The sequence below is a fragment of the Gouania willdenowi genome, chromosome 4 (assembly GCF_900634775.1).
Source record: "Gouania willdenowi chromosome 4, fGouWil2.1, whole genome shotgun sequence".
Classification (NCBI taxonomy): domain Eukaryota; kingdom Metazoa; phylum Chordata; class Actinopteri; order Blenniiformes; family Gobiesocidae; genus Gouania; species Gouania willdenowi.
In genome coordinates this window covers 14,424,594-14,450,340 of record NC_041047.1, presented here as the reverse complement: position 1 = coordinate 14,450,340, position 25,747 = coordinate 14,424,594, and the positions used below count along the sequence as shown (strand labels likewise).

Sequence of the window (25,747 nt, the reverse complement as noted above, 5' to 3'; positions counted from 1 at the left end):
CAAGCTCCCTGTTCTAATACAAGCACTAGAAAATAAGCTGTTACTTAAAGGAAAATGTAATGCACTTTACTGACCCTCTTTAAGTTTTGTGCCAAAGAACAAACTAATAAATAAATATAACAACTTTTTTTTAAATTGTCACACATAATCTATGCCTGGACTGTCCTTGCTGCGAGGGGTCCGGCCCACTCTTCCCAGCCACTGTGATGTGATTGACAGCGTTGGAATTGACAGAAGTGGATGAAGAGGGAATGTAGCTTTATAAGGTCTTCTCTGGCCGCGGGAGTGCGACAGTGGGAGGAAAGATCCGGGACACGCAACCAGAAACACACACAGAGCGAGTGAGTGAATAGCCCTGAGCTGACAATGAGGCTGTAATCTGAATGACAAGGTCTGCACATCAGCCCTCTAACCAGCCTGATTTGACTGATAGTGGATGGGTGGAGGGAGGTTGGATCATGGACGATGTGAAGGGAAGAAAGAGTGAGACAGGAGCGAGAGTGAGAGGAATGAGAGGAGACAGAGAAAGGAGGAGGCAGGGAGGGTGAGGGTGTGTGTGCGGGAGGGGGGGGGTCCTCCCTTCAAAACGGCTGGCCTTAATGGCATGGACAGCTCTGACATTTACCCACTGAATCATCGCTGCATAAGGGGACAGAGTGGGGAGGAAATAGATTTGTGGAGACAATTTTCAAAAATAAACTTTTAAAATAAACTCACAATGCAGTGAAATAAACACACAGAATGTGAAGGGTCAGCTCATAACGTGTCTATGTGTCAACTTTAAAAGACACGTGTGTGGGTTTCAGGGGAAATTAGTCATGGGTGCAGAGATGGCCTCAATCTTACGGCGGCAAGATGTGACTCAGGTTCAAATCCTCCAAACTGGCAAAGATAAGGTTTGGGTAGATTCACCCACAGCATCTTAAAGGTTGGGTTAAATTGGCATTAGGAACAGTCCAAGTCACACAGAGGGTGATGGAAGGACTCCATAACAGTCTTCTTTAAGATATTAGGGAGTTTAAGCGAGGGTGGATTTACGGCACCTGGAAATGAATCTCTCCTAAAGTGGGTACCGTAGCTGTAGAATCCAGAGTTATCATTAAGGAAATTCCTGCAGCTGTCAGATGGAAACAGGGGGTGAGTATTAAGCATAGTGACGTGAGCTGTCTCAATCCTGTCAAAATGTCATTGAAAAGGTCCAGAGAGGTGTTGCTATGTGCCTTCGATGGCAACTGAATTCCAGAAGCGGAGTTTGTCTCTAGTCTGTGACGTGGACCAACATAAATGAGCTGAGTTATAAATCCAAGCTTTTACATCATTTATGTTGTGAAAGGTATATGAAAATTATCTCTTGCATCAATGGAGAACAGGTTATTAATAAAAACTAATGCATTTTATATGTTTTTTTTTAAAAAAGGGGAGGAGACTATGAACTACAAAGGCACTGGACTAAATTGAGCCAAATGGTGGCGTCTATCAGAGGCACAAAAATATGGAATACACTTCCAGAAAACATCAGAAACTGTGGCAATTACCCAACCTTCAAAGCAGTTCTGAAAAATTAGCAGAAAACAAACCAGTCATGCACCCATAGATAATATTGTATTTTTTTTTTTTTTTGGGGGGGGGGGGGGGGTCTCTTTTAACTCCTGACTGTTGTTTTTTTATTCTAAATCATACATGTGGTATGTTTGTCTCATTGTGCCATGTTGCTTAACTATATGTTAAATGTTATTTTTCAACTGTATGTTATATCACATGTCTACCTGTCTTAGACAACAGATTAAATGTAGCTATTTATGTAGACGCTGACACGTTGATTAATATGTAATGTCCTAATTCAAATAAAAAAAAATTACATTTCACTATATCAATTTCATCAGACACAACTGTATAATTTAATGCATTTTGTTACTTAAACACCATTCTGATAATGTTTCAGAATGTGTAAGAAGCCGTCTCTGCAACATGACATCTGTGTACAGGTTGTATATTCAAATACGTGAGGAAAGTAAAATTACAAATGTATGAATACATTTAAAAAAAAAAAAAGATGCACATATAGTGTCTGCTTATGCATTAATGCAAAATGTCTTTAAAATATAGTTTGAAATGTAGAAAGAATCCCAGCGAGGCGGCTGTAAAAGGTGCAGCTACGAACCCACCTCCTCTGTCTGCAGATATCACACTGAGACGTGATCTGTTTAGCAGGCGGACTTAATGCTTTGCCTGCTCACACTTTTCTGCCTATGAAACGTTGTGTGTGTGTGTGTGTGTGTGTGTGTGTGTGTGTGTGTGAATACTTCCTCCATTTCCTTACAACTAGAACCGTGTCCATTCGTCTTTATCTGCTGACCTGCAAAAAACAAACACACCAAGATACATGAATGTCTTACACTGCTCTGACGTGATACTGTATTTTAAAAAATAACTTCAACATGTAACTTATTATATTATGACAATAACCAAAAAAAAAAAAAAAAAAAAAAAAAACAACAAAGGCTGGCTTAAAAGTAAAGGACGGATTTTTAATACTCAAAAAATAAACCAAAAAATTTGAGTAAGAAATCCATATTTATCCTGCACACACATGATTAGACATAGTGGATAAAATATATATGCACTGGTGAGTAAATACATATTTGAAATGCAAACTGCAGTCACTAAATATTTAAAATAAAAAATGCTGACACGAGCTTGTCGCTGTTTTTGGCGTATTTTATTTTTCCAGTATTTTGTTTTGTCGTGCAGCAGATTTTTAGGCAGTGCATGAACATAAAGGGATTTATTTCTGCCTTTTTTTGGGTGGTGATGAGAAGAAGAAGAAAAAAAAGGTGGATTTGGACAACAGACCCGAGTGGGTGTAGAATAGGTGGTAGAAAAAAGGGGACGCGTTAAACGGCAAAAAGCTGGAGGAGCTATTTGAGTAACACAAACACACACACAGAGAGACACACAGGAAGTGAGGAGAGATTCCATGGGGGCCAAATAATAACCTTTCTTGTCATTACTATCGCCAGGCAAAATCACTCCCTGCTCTTCATCCTCCTCCTTTTTTTTTTTTTGCTCCACACAATCGTTGCCCTATCGTTTGCCACTAAATGGGAACATCAATAGACATGTCCATTAGCAGTGTGAGTGCATCCCTCTCTTATTCACTCGTGCTCTAATAGCAGGCTGGCAGACACACACACACACACACACACACTGGCATGCATGTACACTGATTTTCTTCCTTGCAAACTGTTAACCAAAGTGTGAGGAAAGGCTGAATAGATAAAGTGTATTATTGCAGCTGCTCGCTAACTGTCGCTGTCTGATCCATGTTTTCAGGTACCCTGAAGCTACAATTGCACACAGCGACTCTCTGATTTAAGCTGCTGGAATACAAGCATTGCTCTTTAAAGTGTCAATAAGAAAGACTTGACTGGTTTTCAATAGGTGGTGAGCTTAAGCCCGGGGGGACAAAAAACACATCGAAGGGGTCCATGAGTTTTCCAAAAAAAAACAAAAAAAAAAAAAAAAGGCATTTAATAACATTTTAAAAAGTTTTTTTTTCTTCCTAATAGAAAGAAAGAACATTTTCAAATCCACATTTTTCCAACCAGTAATGTTATGAACTGATGAGTATGACCTTGGCTGAGAATGTATTCTTTAAGCAATCAGAATAATCCCTAAAGTACCACAAAAAAGTCTGATTTTAATACTTTTTTAATTCAGTTTTTGTCAAAAAAAAATTCTAATGAATTTTATTGAGCTAATTTCTAATTCAGTCAAATACATTAAAAAAATAATTCATAGATTAAGTCTGTGGATGATTAACTGGCTTGAATAAATAGTATGAAAAGCTATACCTTACCTAGTAACATATTGTTATTAATGTTTGGTACCGACACATATTTATTTCTTATAACTCAAACTTTAAATGCTTTTTATTTAATTTTTCAGGTTCATTGCTCTGCCGGGTTTGCATGTTCTCCAATTTCTGTCTTTTGTCAAAATAATCGATTTACACCTTTGTATTTCTTCTTAACGTTTACACTTTTACACTTTAAATAATAATAATACTAATAATACTACTACTAATAATAATAATACTAATAATACTAATAATAATATTTACTGTTTTTTCATTTCATTCCTGCTACATGTGTTTGCTGTCCAGTTCTTTCCTGATAACTTGTCATATACCTTCAGTTCTGACTTTATATAATTAACCATTTGATAACAAAAATCTCATATTTCATCAAATATTGTATGCCACTTAGCTATAGTCTATAGTTTCACTCCTGTTAAAGTGTTGTTAATGAAAACATTGACAAAGAATACAGCCATTAGTGTAGAATAGATGCATCAGAGGCACCTTTGTGTTATTTGGTATTTACAGCTGGTAATGACTTCTATAATCATTATTCATTCAAATAAGAAACAAACATTAGGAATGGGTCAGTTTTTAGTTTTTCTGATCATTTACATAAAATGCAGGACCATTATATCTTAACAGCTTAATGCGTGCTGGAGAGGCACCAGCAGACCCTCGTGACCCTGAACAGGAACAAACGGGTTAGTTACGACTCGAGCTCAATGTAAACTACTCAATGTTTGTATTTAAAGCACATACTTTATCAGGTCAAAACACAATGAAACACTCAGTTTATTTAGCAAAGGTTAACAAACCTATCAATATAAAGGCTTGGTTTTAAAAAAAGAAAGGAAATATGTACTTCAATAAACTTTATGTTTTTGTTGTTGCTTTCAAACACTGTTTAATGTTTTTTTTTATTGTTTATTATTTTCTGTTGCACTTTTTAATCATGCAAAACACATTGAATTGCCTCACGTATGAAATGCGCTATACAAATAGATTTGCTTTGCCTTACCTTGCCTAACCTCAATGACAACTTAACTAACCCTAAACTAACATGACCAACACTAAGGAAATATGATTTAATGAAAAACTGAACCTTAGCTTCGACAAAAAGAGAAACACATGAGGGGGGAGGTAAAAAAAAGAAACGGATACGTGCAGGAAGGAAAGGTTCTTCCCAGAATGCCGTTTTGCACACTGTAATTTCAGCAAGCGTGGCTTTTCTGGAACGCCGTGTGAAGCAGGAAGCTGGGAGAGGCACTGGGTGGGTGAGGGGTAAGCTTTATAGATGTGGGATTTGCGGTACAGATGTTTAAATTGGCATGCGCTGATTGGTTCTGACAGATGGAAATTGAAACCGAAATAAAGATTTGATACACTCACTAAAAGAGAGAGAGAGAGAGAGAGGGAGAGAGAAAGAGAGAGAGTGGATGAATACCAAACATAAATGTGAGTACGGAATACATAAAGTAAATACATTAAATACAATTAATTGTAATGCATGGATTTAGTTGTATCTCTATAGTTTAAAGTAAGAGTTCACAGTGTGTTGTTAAATTTATTTTGAAAGGAACGGTGGGATAAGTTGCCAGTTTTGCTCGAGGAATAAAACCTCAGTAGATAATGAGTCTCTGAAACTTACCGTGACATTTGTTTGTGCCAGTGGCAGCGAGGCGGTAGACCACAGACAGACTCAAGGTGCCATTCTGTGTGTGTGTGTGTGTGTGTGTATTTGTGTGGTAGTGTCTCACTCCGTGTCTGGACCTGGAGAAGACAAGGATAATTCAGGTGTTGCTTGGTGTCACACACACACATCCACACACACACACAGGAGAGCCATCAGCATTGTTTCATTGCTCCGTTTTTAAAGTGCTTTAAATGTGGCCTTGCCTTGCTTTCTCAATGTGTTGACAGAAGTGAAATGTGTCCTAAATTATTCAGCACGCTTACACTGAACCGTGAACAGCATTAGCCGTCAAAAGACAAACATTCACACGGTTCTCAAACATGTCAACAAGTAAACCAGTTCCTTCAAAATCCAGGTAAGGCTTTTATACAGCGACTCAAAGGCAGCATGTGTGGACATCGCTTTAACGTTTATAGGCAATGAAAGGAGAGAACGTGAAGGAACAAAAATGTGGACTCAGTGTTTGAGGTCACTTTGGAATGTCTGCAAATTCAGACCTCAAAATGATGATTGTTTACAGCGATGGCTACTGACATATTTTATTCTTCTTTGTCAATGCCAGCTCATGTAAAACGAAAAAAAATCTCTGATTTTGATCCTGTGGCTTTAATGTATTTTTTTTATAAAACTAAGCAGTGTTTTTCAACCTTGGGGTCATGACCCAATGTGGCCTGTGGTCGCATGAAATGTCTAGTAATTGATCAAATTCATTATTGAATAAAAACATATTTGATATTGAAATATATATTAATTAAATTAAAACACGAAACACAATGTACTGTTAATTTCTCAAATATAAATCTAGTTTAAATAAAATGCAGAGAGAAAAAAGATTTTTTTTTTTTTTTTTAATAAATTGATAAGTAAAATACAGTATGAAAATAACCGAGCTGGCACATCTTGTCACTTTGTGCACAAATCCTGGCTAGTCTGAATTTGTAACACAGTATAATAAACAAACAAACTCATTTTAGAAAGAAAAAAAGGTAGAAAAATGGAGTCACGATCCAAAAAAAGGTTGGAAACCACTACCTTTAAGCAGAAAATCATTTAAAAAGTTATTTTAACTGTACAACAGCAACTGGTTTTGACAGTTACATATTACAACTAATGCATCCCAATGAAAAAAAAAAACGAGCACTCCTGTCATAATAAATGAACCTGAATAGTCTTGTAATCTCATGCAGGGGCTAAAGTGTTCTACAGCAAAGCTGGAGAAAAAAGGACGGGAGACAAAGGTTATTAAAAGGTTTGCTGAAATAGACTTGCCAATGAAATATGGTTCCCCCGCAGTCCTCCGAGCTGGAACTACACTCACACAGAGAGAACAATGATTGACCTTGGCCAGATGAAAAATTGCCTCAATTGTTCATCCAACACTTTGATGTTAAATACTGTGAGACAGGCCGCACAGGAAGGCGGCTCCACAGCCAAAAAAGAAATTTGCCTCACAAGTCCAGGCTGCCTCGTTTCTCTATCTAACAATCCACCTCCCTTCAACAGCCAGAATGTACATGTAATTTACTATTTCCTTCTGAAAACACTAATGTATTCTTTGGTTACGGCTTTTTTTTTTATTATATCGTCTTCTTTCCTTTGGTTTTCTCTTATTGTTTTCCGTCTGCCTCCCACTCCTATCTCTTTCGCTCTGCTTCAGTACGCAGACTTTCCAAGACAAAGGAGGACACCTCCATCATTAAAGCTTGGTGGAGAGTCACCGATTTACTTTAAAAAAAAAAAAAAAAAGAAACTACTAAAAACAATCCAGACCACCCATGTTCTCCAGAAAGAAGTAGAACCATTAAAATCTTGCATAAATGAGTTGAAAGAAGAAAAGAAAGACAAAGGAAAACATTGGAAATGGCCTAATGTTTGCTGGTTTGACTGTAAACCAGGTGTCCATTTATGAACACGAGGATACCATTAATTAGGAGTGAAAACGTCCAAAAACTCCTGCAGTGAGAATGACTGGCACTGCAATTTTGCTATGTTGCCAAATTTCACAATTCAGTCTGAAGCCCATTTTTCCACTTGTTAAAGAATATACTATTAGATCCGAGTTTTCATTGATTTATCAAAAATAATGAATATTGGATCCATTTTATTTCGGTGTTTGATCAAGACAGATGGCATTATGGGAATGTTTTCCTCAAAATGCCTGAAAAAGCAACACAAATCTAAAAAAAAGGAGGTTGAAACATCTCGGAGTAATACGTTTCTGCCTTTATTAGAAACTGATTTTTAAGTGTAATGTCTGCTGTGTTGCAGTGCAATAAAATAAATATATATAAATACATTACTGATAGAGCCTGGCTTCTCTTTGTGCTTTTTAATACATTTTTGTTTTGAATTTTGTTGATGACTTGTATTATATCTATTAAAAAGCAGGGAGTATTGTTTCTTGCACTGTACATTAGTGTTTTATGTGCACATTAAAGTGCATCATATGTGTTTGCTGAATGCTATGATCAACTGTAGCTTCAGAAAAAAGCAGCCGTGTACATTTTAAAACTCCTAAATGTAAAACCTGTGGCAAAGCTGTTGCTAAGTAGGCATTTAGGTTGTGCTACGTATGCTAACGTTTTTTTTTTTTTTTTTGCTTTGTCAGTATCATTTGTGTTTTTTTTTGTTGTTTTTTTTTTTTACCAATGCGTCTGTTTGTAGTAAAACTTGTGCTGACACGTAGAGCTGGACCACCCAAAGAAGCTACGCAAACACCCTCCTTATTCACTAAAAAAAGGGTCTCGACTTAATTATATCCGTCCACTGGGTGTGTCTTCCAGCTCAAAAACCGACATACGAGCCACCCCCCAAACCGATAGGCCACAAACCTCATGAGGCAGCCTGATGGAAAGAACATTTTGGTGAACACGCAGGCCTTAGATGGGAATAAAACCTTCAGAAGAGAGTGGAGCTATTTTTACTGCATGGGACCTGAAAGGCAACCTGATTTTGTTACGTTTAGTGCCGCATTGTCAGCTCTAAACTTTAAGATTTCAGACTTTTGACAATGAATTCGAAGGCGTACAAAATGAGGCACTCCGAGTGCATCACTTATCAAACTGAGTAGAAATAAATAGCTCGATAGAACGTCTGTACGATAGATAAAAGACAATGCATGGTACCTTCAAGCATTCCGTGTCAGGAAGTGAGTAACCCCAAAGGGGGGAGGTTGTCGTTACTGCACAATGCTGTTTTTTTTGTCTTCATAATGTCAAATTTACAAGATGGCACCGAAGGGGGCAATGTTGTGGCGTGCACGTACAAAGGCACACTTTGAGCAAATGAGAAGGTGCAAGAGTGAGAGAACGGGTGTGTACATGCAGGACCCCAGAGACTATCTGCCAGACTAATCCTCCTCAGGCTTTGATCCTGTGCCCACTTCTTTCTCTGTGGTTTTTTTTTTTGTTTTCAGGCTAACTACTGTGATGTTCAGCTGAAGTGCAACGAGACGCCAAAGCTCAGATTCAAGAGAAAAACTGTCAAGATCTACAGGAGTGAAAACAGGCAGAAACACAGCACGAGTCGAGAAGAGCTAATTTTAGATAAAATGTCAGAAATAAAGGAAAATTAGACAGAGAAAAATGTTTTCAATCTGCTTTTCGGTGAGGATCAAAGGGTTAATTTGCCTCCGTTGTATTGCAGTCGAGATGTTATCGAAGGCCATTTGTTCCAAATAGCGAGGCTAATGACCCTGATCCGATGCTTGGCGTTTAGCCGAGAACTGAAAGCAGAAGAAGGTAAGTAACCTCATACATTCTCAGGAGGCTCAGCTAATGAGAGGGAATGGGAATAGGAATACGGTCCATCATCTACTTAGGAGCGAGACAGCCGCACCATCTTCCTTCCACCGACTCCCATTCACAGAGAAACAGGAAAATAATCTAATGATAAAACTCTAACTGCACTTCTGAGCCTTAAATTTCCGTCTGTCTGCAAAGGTGAACGCACCACACATGGTAGTTTATCATCCATAGGTCAATAGCACATTTATTCTGGGACTTTCTATTAATATTATTAATGAGGAATTCTCAATATCTGATGGTGTTTTCCTCTAACCCTTTACCAACTGTCTCAGCCTACTGGGATGTACTACTTGTACCAAATTAATAATAAAAAATATCCAAAAATTGAGAAGATTTTGTGAAATGTTTTGAGACCCTCATAATGACGCTTGCACATGACCCTGCTCTCATTTTGAGTTTAGGTGTTTGTATGGTGTTTATTTGAAAAATAAAATTATAATTCTAACCCGAACCCATTTAAAAAAAAAAAAAAAATAAATAAAATGCAGCCCCTTAATAATCATCAGCTATGTCAGAACAAGTCACAAATACATTGTGTAAGTGCCAAAAGAACATGTTTGGATTATTTTACTGAAACTTAAAGGAGGCAAAAGCTGCATAATGATAATACTGAATACTATTTGTATTATTATGATGATTATAAGCATTTTTTTAAAAAAAAATAATAATGCTGATTCATGTTAAATCTCCATGTTTACCTTTTATATTTGAATCATTTGTGTTACTTAACCTGTAAAAAAAAATATATATATATATATATATATATATATACTGTATATAAGCATCAATAAATACTTAAAGACAACCCTGTTTCAATTGTTTATGATAGGCTGTACATTACCTTCTAACCTAAAAGAGCTGAGGTTCATGATATAATACACATGCACACACTTGTCTGAGTGTTTCATTTGCTGTAAATACAGTTTGTGAGCTAACAAGGTGCTGGGCATGGTTGTCCCTGGTACGTCGCTGGTTTGGGGCTGAGTGGATTCTGCCCTGATGGGAAACCAGCAGGGGGTCGCCTTATTCCATTCAAGACAAGCCTGGCTGCCTCTTTCACCACTGGCACGCACAGAGATATATTTATGCGTCTGTATGTGGAAGAATAACAGAATGGGAACTGGAATAAGTGTACTTTTGTGTATGTGTGTGCAGTGCAGCAGCAGCAGTGTGTTTGTGTGTCAGTAATACCTCCAATGGCAGACTAATGATAGGCCTTATCGACACCTAGCAGTGAATGTGGGCCTTTGTCTCCTCTCGGGACGCATTATGAAAAGCTTAGGGGGGGCTGCCTTTGACTCCTTTCAGTGTCTCAGCCACAGATAGATAAAAAAAAAAAGAAAAGCGCACACACACAAAAAAAACTGTTGTACAGCTGCTAGAGTGTGGCAGGTTTAGTCAAAACACAACCCCCACATTGTCAGTGCAAAATGCCAGTTCACCACAGTGCTCGCAAACTCATACGTCAATAACAAAAAGATAAAAAAAAAAAATGGAAATTCTTGAAAACAACTTCAAGACCTGACATATATTGTTTTTTCCAAATATACAGAACAGGTAGAATTTGAACTCTAATATTATGGAAATGGGCCAAATCTAACTGAGTGTATTTTATTATTGTGCTATCTGATTAACCTTATAATATGTATTTACATCTATGAGTGCATAGAAATGGTTAAAACAAAATGAAAAAAATGGTTAAAAGCAAATCAGTCATGTAATCACCTATAGAAGTTTTGTTCAATAAAAATAGCTTTGGTTGGTTGTAGATAATGTATATATTATGTCCATGTCTGTGTCTCATGGATGGAAAGTAGCTCATGGATAAATCTGGCACATTTACACAAAGTATTGTTCTGGTGTTCATTAATGTGCACTGTCCTCTCCAAATAAACACATTTTAAATAACGATTAAAAAAAAACAACTGCTAATCAATTCAATTCAACTTTATTTGTATAGCGCAAATTACAAAAAAAGTCCTCTCAATAAGTGTTTTCAATGTAAACTTTGCCTTACTGAACTTTTCTATGAGTTTATGACAACACTTTAATTTCTAATGAAAGTCAATGTTAACTTTCCATGTTTTAGTTCAGCTAAAAGGTCTCCTTTGGGTAAGTGTGGTGGCCATTTATATTTATATAGACCCTTTTCTGCTGAGTCAACACAATCCTCCGACACTGCATCAGTGTTCATACAAAACAGTTAGTCTAAGCAATACTCTGAGAGTGCACTGTAAGTAGAGCGCTTTCTCTCTTATGACGCAGTTCTTTATATTTTTATCCTCCATGTTAATCTATCGCAGAGCAACCAGACCATTCACACGCAGAGCTTATTAGAAAAGCCCTATATATATATATATAACATTTTTTTCTGTTGATGTTACTGGCATAATATAAAAAAGGGACCCCTAAGGCCAGGCAGTGGGGTTTCAGGGGCCTCATTCAGTATAACAGAGACTCCTTGCAGCAATTAGAGACAGGCCAGGAAGTGTCGTATTTTATAACCTTATAAATACATTAGTGTCTTCCACTCAATTGGCTCTCGGCCCGTCTTCTGTGTGCTGTATGCAAAATCTGGGGTCACTTTTGAACATTTTTTCAGCTCCATCTCAACATGTTTTAGTACCGACTTTGAAATTTCTCTGAGTGTCTCTATTTTCCTTAATGTTTATTACTCTCACCGGGGATAAGATGGTGGGCTCACGAAAGCCCACCATCTTATCCCCGTTCCACTCAGTCTTTTATCCGTCCATCCATTGTGACACTGCTGTGTCTTCTTCAAACTCAATAAAAAAAATTAAAAAAAAGCACTCGTTTTTATCTTCAATCCTCTGGCGAGAAGGAGAATGGGGGTGTTTTTTGATAGCGGCGCGCTCCCTTGTTTCTACGCAGACACAAACGTTAGCATTTTCAATACTTGTCTATGAGGTTTTCATGGTCGTTCCCTCACTGGGTGAGTTCGTCCCCCCCCATACCCCCCCTGCCATTGTAAACCATTGTTTATCATTTGTCAATTATTCTGTGCGAGCATGAAACTGACAATTACGCGCTCTGTCCTCCACTTCTGCACTGAATCAATAAGACATGACAGAGGAACTCATTTGCCTGTCATTTCCTCATATGTGGGCGTTTGAAATATGAAACATTTTGACACCATGGTTTGCATCTGCGCACAACTGGACACAGGTTGAAGAAAAAAAAAAAATATATATATATATACACCGCATTATATTATGGGTTGGACAAGCCCCGAACAGATATTGGTATTAAAACTTAATGTAGCTACAAGCATTGAAAAATGTAACGTTTAAGTTGTTTTAGGATTTAAGTTAATCGTCAAATTATGTTTTTTATTGATGAGTTTAGGGAATCCAAGTGCACTGTTTAAATAAATCACGCATTCATCTAAGTCACATGTGTCAAACTCGAGACACGGGGGCCAAATCCGGCCCTTCAGAGCTTCCGATTCGCCCCCCTGGAGAAAGTGAAAATGACGGAGAAAACCAGAATCCTTGTGTAAATGACTAAATTTAAAACTAAGTTTTAAATTTATGCTGTAAATTTTTCCCCAAATCCTGCAATTCTTCTTAAATTATTTCACAAAATCTCCCCAAATTAAATAAAAATTGGTCAAAAAAATAAATAAATCAAAGCACATTCAAGTATCTGTCACTTACTGCTTTGATATAGTTGATGCCTTCCATACTTTGTCTAATTTATAACTGGAAGTGCAAACTCAGGCACATTAATGTTGAAATCGTTTGTTTTCCCGCCTAAAACATGCGGCCCACTGGTGATCAAACTGGTCTATATTTGGCCCTTGACAGCCCTGATCTAAGTAATACTTATAAGCATCTCAAATTACTGTTAGATTCATGTATGTTTATTTGTTTTGTGCAATAAAAACGGCTTTAAAGACTTTTTGAGTCAAGTCAATCTGTTAGTTATGGAATAAAATCAAAAAGCATGAAGACAGCAAAGAAAACGTGCAAGTTCTCCTGTCTGATTTTATCAATTAATCACTTTAAAAAAAAAAAAAAAAAGATTATTGGAAAAAAGACCAGAGACTTACTTACATCATCATCTACATTTTTCTTTCCTTTTCCTTTTAAGAGCTACGCAATAGGAATCCTTTCATCATTTAAAGGTCAACATGTTGACAGGTTTAAAAAAACAGTTATAATACAAAAGAGCTAAAAAAGTAAACTAAGTTTGTCACTTTGCCTCATAACACATTTTGTAAAAAGACTGGGCCATAAAGCTACAGTGTGATCTTTTTTTCTGTTAGACAAACATCTTTAAAAATACGGACGTAAAGCGATGAAGGGACTGAAAGAAACATATTGACAAGTTGCATCAACAAAGGCCTGCAAAAGGAAACAAGTTTGTCACCAGTTTTGGGGGAAAAAAGTGAGAGCGATGGGGTTCATGGCAGTGTGTGGATATAGGTGAAGCTAAAGGCAAGAATTGAGTGTAATAGAGTAGATGTGAGAGAAATTCACATTACACGGAATGAGCAGAAATCCAGTAAATTGAATTTGCTCTGTGGTCTGTATGACTTCAAATAAAGAATTGCACACAAAGAGTGACACGGAAATTATATATATATATATATATATATATATATATATATATATATATATATATATATATATATATATATATATATATATATATACGGAGAAAAAGAACCTCACTAAAGGCAGAACATATTGATTCCTGCAATAGTTGAATTGCAAGCTCAATTCACGTCACAGATTATCATAGAACATTCACAATATAACATTAAGTACATTACGTTCACTAATTACGGGCCTAAACTACTGGAGCTTTTTTGATAAGAGGAAACGTCACACGGCTTCTATCGTAACCCCTGGGAGGAGGAAGGCTAAAGTGGGAGAGAGTCCCATCGGAGAGGGGGGATGACACAAGCTGAGAAAAACATCTATCTTCACTGCCTCTCCTCTTTAACCATCCCCCTATCTGTGCAAGGTAGACAATGATTGACTTCTGCTTTCAGCCTTATACTCAGTGAGAAGATCATTCTCCTAGAAACTGTTCACCTAAAGCCCAAAACCAAACTATACTTCGAAAATAAACAAAGCCTCATCCTATATTAATTACACTTTGGCTTTGATTTTTTTTTTCTCCTCTTTTTTTAAGAAAAAAAGAAAGAAGAAATTTGGCTTTGATGTTCTCAAAAATCTACGTTTTTTTAATTCCTCACTGATATGTTTTAAAGTTGGAGATGATGTAGCTGATGATGCTCATTTGGACAACAGGTGAAACTAGTAGTGGTAGTAGCTACTGGTGGCTCCAACGGATTGATTAGTTGTTAACCAGGATGATTAACACAACACACACACACACACACACAACATAAACAGGCTCATGTACTTACCACAAACAACCAATTGGAAAGAACAGAGATCCACTAACAAAGAAACACAATTGTATAAATAAAAGGAACCTGAGCAGACAGAAATGCCTTACCTCATACTATATTTACTCTTGTGTTTTCCAGTCATTGGTTTGGTTTGGAGGTGGTTTGGGCTTCTTTTCCATCCATCTGTGACTATTGCTGCGTCCTCCCGTGCCAACTTTAAATGACCTAACAAAGTAAACAAGAAAGAAAAATGGAAAACCAGTAAATAGAATGTTTACATTGGAAAACCTCAGCAGTGTCACCCCTAATAACTCACTCACAACAAGAAAAATAACAAATAAGGTTTTTACTAATTAATGTGGCTTAAGTTCAAATCCAACGTGTCATGGGTAAAGGTTAGTTACAGAGGGTCATTTATGTATTTCCAGCAAGTTCACTTTGTCTTCTTTTTTGAATAATATGTTAACGTTTTATTTATACAGACAACTTTTCTCAGGAAATTTACTTTGATCGCCTGACGTGTTTCAACTGTCAACTGCCCGTCTTCTTCAGAGGCATCTGCTGAACGCTTTGAATTACAGAATTACAAAATGTTAGTCCTCACTTTGCGCTCACTTTCCTACTGATGTTTGACCTTTTTAATGTCAGATACTTTAAGAAAGTAGAACTTGTCCAACTTTAAACTTCGATACATTGAAGTCCACATACAAAGATTGCATTGTATTGATTTTACGGCACATATTGTATTAGAGAAATGTCTGCCCTAAAATGAGTGAAGTCTGCGTCGTCTCACATCTGTGTTAATATTACCTTCCTTTGATCATATAATTGCTCACACTCTAATATGTAGTTGTACGGTTAGACTAATAATCTTGTGGTGGAACAGCATCCATAGGAGGTGTCCTGCTATATACGATAGTAAAAAGACTAACAGCTGTGACAGCTGGCATGCAAACTTTTCGCCATCTCATTTGTAGCATGCAGCTGCGCAGATAAAGCTAAGCTGTTCAGCAAATATTGTATAATAGCCAGAAAACAATGTCCCCATTTCCCATCTCCCTCCTATTATTCAAAAACAATAATTACAGTATGCATGTACAGTATGTGTGTGTGTGTGTGTGTGGATAAGTATATGATGTTAAAAAAAAAACAACTACACCCATGTCTTTTTTTATTGCTGAAAACCAAAGAGACAGCCCTACTCCCTCTTCATTCATTTTTAATCTCTTTTCTTCATTATAAAACTCCTCAGTCTGTACCCGTTGGACCACACCCCTCCAGTCTGGGGTGCAGCAACACTGCTTCTTTGTTGTCCCACCTCCCCTCGTCTCTTCTTGCCCCCTCGCCCTGTCCTAAGTGCTACTGGTTGGCGGGGATGGAGGCATGCCTCGACATGGTTGTTGGAGAAGCAGAAGAGACAGATAAGGAAGGAAGCATTTTGGTGTACGACCTGTCAGCGGTTATTTAAAAGCAGGTGTGGATCCCACCGTCGTTCTTTCTCTCCTATTTTTCATTTGCACTCTTTTCTGTTTATTCAGCCTTAGGTGACTGGGTTTAAGTTTTTTTTATTTTTTTTCTAGTGGGTGTTTTTGGGGAGGGAGGGAGTGATTCGAGTTGACTGTGAATGGAAGAAAGTTGTTTGCAGAGGACTATTTTTGGTTTGGACAGGAAAGATATTTTTACACACGAAAGCTGTGAAAGATGAAAAATAAGAAGAATGTGCTTTTTCTATTTCTGCTTTAAAATATAAAATAAAAAATAAATAAAAAATCAGACACTTTGAAAAAGACAAGTTTTCTGGCTCTTAATTTCTATGGCTGAGAAATGCTGTGCTTGAGATAATTCTGAACCATCCCTCTAAGATTTGTTGACGCATAATATTAAGATTTTTTTTTCTAGTTCACTAACAGCATAAATACAACTTTTCCACTAGATTCAGTGGAATATCTCATTTGGAAGAGATGCAACAACTAAGAACGGCCTTATTTTCACAGCCAAAAACACACGTGTGCAGGAATACACACATATTGGCATCTCTAGGGCTTTCACAGGTTATTACTGTGGCACCAAATAATCTAAAAATAATAATGAAAAGCGTACACTCTGCAACCTTGTTCATTCATTTTGAACATATGTGGGGGTTTTTTTTCTATTTTTTGTTTATGGTTGCACACACTGTATACGTGTGTATGATGGCTGCCAGTGTCGGCTGTGATAGACACTGAGTCAACATGACTGGGACTGAGAAAGAGTGGGAATGTTGGTGTGAATGGGTGACTGACTGTATCTTTGTGTGGTGTTTTATCGGCGATGCAGCACAGTCTGCTGCCTCCTCTCTGACACCTGCTGCTCCTGCTTCATTAATCAATAGCACAGATGAAGACAGAGTACCGTACTGCTGCATTGTGAGGAACAACGGTGGCTTGCATGCACGAGCACGACTGTGTGTGTGTTTTCACTTCTAAAAAGATGCAAGAGTACCCTTGGGTAGAGCTTGGCAGACACAATGTTAACCCTCAAGGCTTCCTTCCCACACACAGAGATCATCAGCACTGGGTTTTTTTGTTTTACCTCAGGGTAAATTGTCAATCTTTATTTAATAATTAGTTAAGACTTTTTAATTCTAGTTAGTGACAGTCTATGTCTGTAATTGTTTGATCAACCCACTGCTTTTCCAACCTTGGGTCGGGACCCCATGTGGGGTCAGCTGGAGTTTAAATGGAGTAGATTGAAATGTCTAGTAATTGATTAAAAAATGCAATCATTATTATTTTCAAACGCTTATTCTTTTTCAAATTAAAACGCAGTCTTAAACAACTGTATTTGATACTTTCACTTTGCCTAATATAAATCGAATAAAATGCCAAAAAACAAAGAAAAAATATGAGCTGGCACAACTTGTCACTAATCCTGGCTACTCTGTATTTGTACAACAAAATGTGATCAAAAATGAATTCTAGAAAAAAAAATGTCTTTGGGGTCGCCAGAAACTCTTGATACCAAAATGGGGTCACGATCCAAAAAAAGGTTGGCAACCACTGGTTGAAACCTGTCTAGGAAGAGTAAACTTGAATGTATTAGGTAAACACTTTAATTTAAAAAAAAATCTCAAGAAAAATCAAGTATGCCATATGAATGAATCAGAAATGTCTATATCAGTTTCAGTCAATGTGAGGCTTTACAAAGGCATATGAAGAATCTTGTTGAGTACATTTACAATCTGGTAGTAAAACTGTAAAAGGGCAGATTGTAGGCATTGTTCAATAGCATGTGATACCACAACTCACTGCACGCTGCCTTTGTGAGTCAGAGTGAGCAGGAACTTGAGAGATGCAGAATGACTTTCCATAGATCACAGCGTGATACATAGTGACACTTGAGTCTTATTCCAATCAATTATTTTGGTAGGTTGAGCCGGTTTTAGCAGTACTGCAACATTTTGTTTTGAGTTTTATTTCAATGTGTTGATTTAAACATTTTATCATTTTCTCTTGCGATAAGAAGAAAAAAAATCTACCTATCTTGCACTTTTGTTATGGTATCCTGCTGTTTCAAAAAGGAACGCTGGAGTTCAGTTATCTTTGTTTCCTAAAAAGCAGCATATCTACTAGTTCTTGGTTCGTTGAATGTCAACATAAATGGAATGCAAAACTGCGTAAACCCTGTATCTCATGTCAGCTAAATCCCGCTTAACTCTTATCAGTCATTGAAAGGTTCAGCCTTTTCAGTATACAGCTGGAGTGTTTTGTTTGCTTTCAGTGTAACTTGCAATATTTGGCTAGGTCTCAGAGTTCTCATTGTTACGCATTGTGCGATGATGAATGGATCATTCTTCCTGATTCATACAGAGAGCCACTGTTGGCAGCCATAGAGACACCTATGAGACCATTGAACTGATATTCACAAATCTACACAACAAAAATAACAATATCTAGTCACGTTTGTGACCCGAGTACACATCGAACACTCATCTTGCTTAATGGGTTCAAAGTGCATTTTTGTGTTCTGTTTTAATTAATACTTTTTTTTTTTTACTTTCCTCAAAAAAAGTCTTTCTTCAAAAATCCAACTGAATTATTTCCACCACATCATAAAAATTAAGTGGACAAAAATGTTTCCTTGTAAAAACTGTAAAATAAAGGCGATTTATTAAATATTTCACACTGGCTTTTATGAAAGTGTATGAATGCCATCTAGCAACAGCACATTGCAGTTAATTGAGCACTTCTTCTCCTTCAGTGCAACGTAGCAGAAATACATTGCATTACCAACCAATTTAATTCCCAAATCATATCCAACCTACTCGAGATCTTGTCAAATGGGTCATTGAATATGGGAATAAACAATGGGAATTAAAACACAAAGTGTTTAATTGTAAAATTTTCCGAAATCCTTTTTTTAAAACTACAACTAAAGAAATCAGTGCAACAAATAAGTTGTTTCATTGAAGTTTCAACTTTAGGTGAAGTTTGAAAGAAGTTCTTTGTTGGTTTCTAACCCGAGATGCCATGAGTGTACAGGCACATTGTGCGATTTGACGTTGTACGCCTGACACTCAGACAAAGAAGCCAATGTAGGCCTCGAGGGGGCAGATGACAAACACTCCTAAAGTATGGCTAGAAATAATCCCCCTTCCTCTACCCAATGCTGAGTGGTGGGGGACTTATTCAGGGCATATTAGGGAGGTGAACGGGGCCAGGCACTGAGGGACTCTCTTTACTCGCCTCTCGTAATCATCTATGACAAGCTTTCCAGAGGCAGACCTTCCCGCCCACAAACCCCACTCCACCCCCTAAGCCTAACCCAGACACATCCTGAGTGTTTACAAGGGCAGGCGGCCATGAAGTGCGAATGATGGCCAAAAACGAGCAGCCCCCTGGGAACTGTTGTTTAATTGTCCATCTTCTTCATCCAGATTAACCAACCTCAAGTGCACAGACGTGTACGGACATGCACGGGGCCCCGCCCGCCACATCTTTCCAGATTTTAACAGACTGGCACGTTCCATAGAGCAAGCCATTGCGGCAGAATGATGAGCGAGACACCATTGTCTTGTTATATTGTCTTCAATTAGAGAGGAGATGATCGGACACAATGAGGGAAGCATTTGTAATCATGAGCCTCCCAAACTCATGCTGGGAAACAGAACTTCATTATGCCCAATGGTCCCTCATTGATGATAAAACACAGAAAATGTGTGGAAGTTTCGAGCATAAATGGCTCGGAAAGAAGTGAGTCACCAGGAAATACTGTAGGGGTTTTTGAAACCAAAAAACAACAACAGATATGGGCAGAGGCAAATTTCCTTTTATCTACACAGCAAGTGAACAACAAATTCCACAAAGCAACTAATTGTATCCCCGGCTCACTTACCCTGTGCACGTTTACGACCCTCACTTTCTGGAAAACTGTGAAGTGTGTATTAAAAAGCTGTGAGGTGGCGGAAATTAAAAGAATGAAATCATAAATCGAAAAGGAAAAAAATGCATCTATCAGGCTATTTTTCAGGCTTAAAAGTATATCGATGATGTCTTCTCATCATTGCCACATAATGTTTTACATGCTCAGTACTGAGAACAGAAGCTCTGGCAAAGCGGGTGTCAGCTTAGAGCCATCTGTGAAATCGGACTTCTTTAGCAAAGAGAAAAAGATGCTTGCAAAGCCCATTATCTGCTTTTACCTGAGGAGCGTTCAGCTGTAAAAAATGATTCTAACCCAGCATCATTGTTGTCTTTGTAGCTCACCTCGACGGTTAATCACGTTCTGCGGTGGCTGTTGGGCTATGATAGAACCATCGACCAGGACACAAATGGCTTTCATTAAATTGTGCAAAAGACTTGTTTCGATTCGGATTGTGGAGGTATGATGTCCCCCCCCACACACACACACACACACAACCCCAACACAGCCTCGTCCCCTTTTATTTCTGCTCACTGCACAAATAGCTAATCTGAGGGAAACACATATAACAGCTCTAGCTCAAGGCAAAGCCAAGGTAATTTTATTTTCTTTTTAAGTGGAGCAAAAACCCAAAAAACCCACCGTTCATGGAGAAGAATCAGAAAAATGTGTATTAATTTCCCATTAAGGCCATACAGGTATTACACCACACATCAGGCTCTCTTCTTATAGGCCACCAGATATATCCTGAAACAATTTGATAGTATAATTTACAAATGAAATCAGTCACCACTGGTTGCCAGTAGGAGGGATATCGTTACGTAGAGTAGCCCCGGGGCTGAACATCCTTCTCTGCGATGCACCCCATTCCCTTATCTGATTCCACCAGATGGTGGGAGATGATGCCCATGGCAGCAATTGTGTTTATTTTTTAAAAAGTCTATCTCTTTGCTTATTACATTGTTTAATTTACCAACAATGACAAACCACACATTGCCCCCCTTGCTTTGAGAATGCTCAGTTTGAATTGCCATGAATACCCATGAACACAACATAGGTAGACGGATACTAATCCACCTTTCCTTCCAGTTGTTGCCTTCCTCTTGGGCGCTTCTTGGTGTACAGTCATGTCAAGTATGTGCCTGAAGCCTAGAAGACCATTTTTATCTAAACTTGGAATTTTGTTCCTTAAAGTGAAGAAGTCAACATATTTCCTCCTCTTGGTTACTAAATAATGCAAAGCAAAGCACACAGAACAAAGTCATTCTGGTGCATATTTTGTTCCTGTGACACCTTTTTTTTTTTTTTTTTAAGCAACATGGATGTCTTGCTCATTAACAAATACAGTCAACTACATATTTAATGTGGAATATGCTTATCTACTCTTGTACTTTCCTTTGTGCTTAACAGCAAAATGTAACAGTACAGAATTCTAAAGCATCTGCCTCGTCGCTTCACCCAGATGGCAGCAGAAAGTATGCAAATTGGTTCATTAACCTTACAGTGCTTTAACCAACGGGCCATGCGAAGAGTTCGTTCCATTTGGGTTTTTGTGAATTTTATTAAAGCCCATTAATAACGGAGGGGAACTTTCCCTGATGGCCTGAGGTGCTTTGCACTGGGTTTATCAAACACTCAAGTAATTATACATGACATCGCTCTGATTAACACTCCTGTGATTATTACATTATGTCAAATAATCTGTTCTACTTTGGTAAAGATGGTTCTCGGGGTATAAAAAAAATGTCCCAACAGTTCCCCCAATTTGTAATTTAAGTGAAGGTTTGAATCTTTAACCTTGGACAAAAGAACGGCATGGAGGAAAAAGAGAAGGGGGGTGAAAATGTGAAAAGGATCTCTGTGTTCATGTGGCGTGTCCCCCCAGTGCTTGCAGAGTGTGTGAAAAATTAGCTTGGAGTGTTGTCTGTGTGTGAGCTGCCAGCACTGAGGGCTTGCACCTGGAGCAGGGAGGAGCCTCTGAGGGGCCAAGGGTCACCTCCTGGGCTAAACACTATTTGAGTTCTCCCTCTTCCTGAGAAGACCAGACGACCCCTGTGGCTTCATCGCACAACACGAGCTCCTTTCACACTCCTTCCCTCTCCTACCCACCTATCCGTCCATTTCCTGGTCAACTCCCTTTTCTTTTCCTTCTTAGAAAACGCACAATAATCCATAATTCGCACAACTATCAACAGCTTCATAATCGCTCCAGATCCCCAATTTTCTCTCCTCAGAATGAGATTCAAAAAACAATTAACCTCTTCATGCCTGGGGATTTTTTTTTTCCCAGGAAAGGGCACAATACTAACTGAATGACTCAACCATTCACATTCCTGACCATGACTTCAATTTGCTATACATAAATCTGGAATACCAAAAACCACAACAATACAAAGCTAATTCCGTAGCTTACTCTTATATAACGTTAAATTACCCGTAAATATGGGTTGTTGTTTGCATGTTGCACTGAACTTTGTATAACTACTCTTTTCAAAGTAAAAGCATGGAAAAAGTCACCATACCATGCTACCATACATACACACACTGAAATAAGTGGCAGTGTTTTATCTAAAGCTTTGTGAAAACTTTACCCATACTTTTTCTTCCAAACATCTCATGTGTAAAGCCCAATTCAGCCATGAGAGCATAATCCTTAAAATAACAGTGTTACAAAAAAGCAACCCGAAATTCATTAAAAAAAAAAAAAAAAAAAGTACCAGCCTGATTAAACGAGACACAGCGAAGATTTCAAACAAAGAGTCCAATGAACCATCATCCGGAGCTACGCTGTTATCAAACCACCCCAGTAGAAGTGACGTAATCCCAAACCAACCCAGAATAAAGTCTCAGATTTATATTTTATACAGCTCGTCCAAATTTTACACCTTTTAATTAGCTTTTAGCGAGTGTTGGGATTTGACTTCAGGAGACACTTCGCTTTGAACCTGAAATCAAAGTCAATCACCGTCAGAGCTTGTGTGGTAAAACATAGCTAATGCAATTAAAACATTTGAAAGAGCAGAAATAAATAAAAAAAAAAAAAAAAAAAAAATGACACGCATGCATACATTTTATAGTTACATTTGAAATGATTGTCAAACATGACCTTTTATCTCTTTGAACAAAATCACAACGGTACTTAAATTAGCACCGACAAAAACTTAAAAACAAAACTGTTATGGGTTGAAACTGTTCTTATTTGAAAAAGGTATAATTAAAAGGCATCATGCAAACTTCCATTCTTGTCGATGCAAACACCAGCACATCTGAAATCCTACTCTGTCATTTGCACACAATGGAAGAAGGGAGAAGTCTTTGATGTTTCCTCACAACAAGCATGCACTGCAGCTTTGTGAGTCACCCATCATTTGATCCAAGATCCCATAAAGGCAACACGATGAAACTGTAAGCCCATGTGCCACACAAACACACTCGCCAAAATGAGCTTGCGTGTCATGATAGTGAAGGAGAAGGCAAAGGAAAAGAAACAAGAGCACGGGCAGGGCAAACCAGGCCATTGGGAGGGCAGGAAGAGGAAAAAAAAAGAAGAGGAAAACCTTAACAACTGGCTGTGCACCAGACAGACTGGAACTTCTCTTGATCATTATGTCTAGCCTTCAGGTGTCTGAAGCAGGGCCGATAGTTAGGGTGAGGGAGGTGGTAAGATGGGGGGGTCATGGTGGGGGGATGAAGAAAACACATCAGCCAGACAAAGAGGGAAGAAGAGTGCTGCCTACATACCACCAGCATCAAGAAGGAGAGGGTGGGAGGCATGAGAGGAAGCAACAAGAAGAAAAGAGGAGCATTATAAAATTTTGATTATCCTTTAGCTGAAGTGAGTTTCTGTGTCAGTCTTGCTTTTCTTTTTTCTTTTTTTTTTTTTTTTTTCCAGTTCCCCTCCCATCTTGTACTGCCTCAGAGAACAGGCAGACAGATTTTATAGGTCCTATTAAGCCATCTGAAGCCTTTCAAACATCAATGGCCCCGGTCCCCCCCCCCCCCCCCTTCTTCTTTTTCTCTTTCCCTGTGATTGTGCAGACAGCACATAGAAAATCACTGGGCACTTTTTTTTTTTCTTCCTATACCTTGACTCCTAAAATTGACAGAAATGTTGTAGCCCCCTCACCTCATTCCCCTGACCTCAGGACCCACTAATTTCCAATCAATAAAAGGGTTCAGTGAGAGACATGACCTCATAGGAGGAAATTCAATTATCTGAAATTTGACCCCAGAAGAATATTAAACTTTAAAAACCTACTATTTAAATGAGGATCCACTTTTATTTTATCATGGTGGAGTGAGGTGCAGCAATCTCTCTCTCTCTCTCTCTCTCTCTCTCTCTCTCTCTCTCTCTCTCTCTCTCTCTCTCTCTCTCTCTCTCTCTCTCTCTCTCTCTCTCTCTCTCTCTCTCTCTCTCTCTCTCTCTCTCTCTTCATAGAACCGTGTGGACCGGTTGCACAGCCTGTCTCATGCCTGTCTGTCTGAGGTCAGCGGGTTTATTCTGGGTTTTTTTTTTTTTTTTTAATCTATATTTCATGCTTACAGGTCTGCTTACAGGCAGACGGTGAGACATTTCACCCAGACGCACAAAGAATGTCAGCAAAGGGCGAAACATGAAGTCAGACTCTGTGAGTGAAGTCACTCAAGATAAATGAGATTATTAAAAATAAAAAATAAAAATAAAATAAATAAAAACTGAAAGATTGCAGCACTATTCTCTAAAATAAAAGAAAAAGCGTATATGACAAACGTCAGATTTACTATTGGAAATGTACAACAAAGTGATGAATGACACTCGAATTAATTTAAGTTAAAAATAAAAATAATAAAAAAAGACATTTAAAAGTGAAAATAATCATTTTTACGCGTAGGTACTTACGTTCCCCTTCAATAAGTTAAGGGCGTTGTTGCGTCGCCTCTGCGTCTCCGCGCGTCTCTTCGTTTTGCAGAAGTCTGTGCGCTCACGGACACAGACGCTCGTCTTCGTCAGTAAACTTTGCGTAAAGATAAACAACCGCGCAGACCAGCGGTGAGGCAAAGCACGTCCGATGACGCCGGCTTCAGGTCCTCAGTGATGCCTGTGTTCGCCGGGATTGAGAGCTGAGCGGAGTGGGAAGCGCTCAGAAAGACGTCATGTGAGCCGGGCAGAGGTGCGCTATTGGTCAGCCATGGATGAGCGTGATAAGGCTACTCTGTGCGCCATTGGTCCAGGACAGGAGCGCAGGCGGCGCCTCGCCTGGCTCTGTTCTGCGCAAGAATGTGAGTGCGGACCAGTGTTCATGATTTTCAGCGGGGGGTGGAGAGGGTGAGAGGGTGGATGGGGCCATAAGTAACAAACTGTTCCAACGCTTTTTTTCTCTCTCTTTTTGGACACAGTTGTACAGGCTTCTTTCTCTCCTCTGCTAACATGTCAATGACTGACACTTTATGGATGTTCACTTTAAATAGGGAACATTGCTGTGCAAACTTGTTTAATGTTATTACAAAAAATGTATTTTAAAAAAAAAAAGAGTATGTTTTAAACATTGACTAATAAACCAATCAAGGACTGTGGCCAAACCATTTTTATAATCAAGTTCAAATCATAATTTTTCCTCATA

General features: G+C 38.3%; 1 long non-coding RNA gene across 1 annotated transcript; it reads right to left on the bottom strand.

Annotated features, from left to right (window-relative positions):
- Positions 1 to 1,813: 1,813 nt before the first annotated feature.
- On the bottom strand, positions 1,814 to 25,362 carry LOC114462027 (uncharacterized). Its single transcript, XR_003673903.1, has 4 exons — positions 25,027 to 25,362; positions 14,855 to 14,972; positions 5,511 to 5,632; positions 1,814 to 2,356 (listed from the first exon to the last, which is right to left on the bottom strand). It is a non-coding gene; the product is annotated as an uncharacterized LOC114462027 (long non-coding RNA).
- Positions 25,363 to 25,747: the final 385 nt, after the last annotated feature.